The sequence below is a fragment of the Corvus brachyrhynchos genome, unplaced genomic scaffold, assembly GCF_000691975.1.
Source record: "Corvus brachyrhynchos isolate BGI_N302 unplaced genomic scaffold, ASM69197v1 scaffold305, whole genome shotgun sequence".
Taxonomy (NCBI): Eukaryota; Metazoa; Chordata; class Aves; order Passeriformes; family Corvidae; genus Corvus; species Corvus brachyrhynchos.
Window position 1 is genome coordinate 75,052 of NW_008239284.1, and position 607 is coordinate 75,658.

Consider the following 607-nt stretch of genomic DNA (forward strand, 5'->3'; position numbering starts at 1 on the left):
GAGACGCCCCGCCCCCCCCCCCCCCCCCCCCCAGCCACAGGGACCTGGCTGGGGAGCTGCTGGCAGCTCAGCTCCCCGATGCTCCCCACAGGACTGCCACAGCCCCCCGGGACAGCACAGCTCTTCTGCCACCAACCCTGAGGCCCTGGGCAGCATCTCGGGACAGGTAGGGATGGGGGAATTGGGAGGAGGGGAGGACAGGGGTACCTGTGTGCACCAAAACACTTGAGGTCACCTAAGGAGAGGGAACAGAGTCTTGGTGACCTCCAGGAGAAGTTTGCAAATGTGCTGGTGGGTACCAGACCCCACCTGAGAGGAGGGTGGACCCCCTCAGACCCCTCCCCACGAGCCTTTGTGCCCAGCCCCTGCTGCCCACAGCTGTGCCAGCCCAGCCTGGGGCTGGGTAGGAGCAGGGCTGTGCCACTGCCTGGTCCCCAGGTGCTTTTCCTGGCCCACCCAGCCACCTCACCCCGTGTTCCTCCCAGTCCCAGGCCACACCCTGAGCAGGCTGCTGAGGTCTGGCCAGAGCTCCCACTGGGAAAAACACATCTCCCATAGATACAGGGATAACCCACTGCAGTGGCAGCATCCTGCTCTTCCAGGCCGG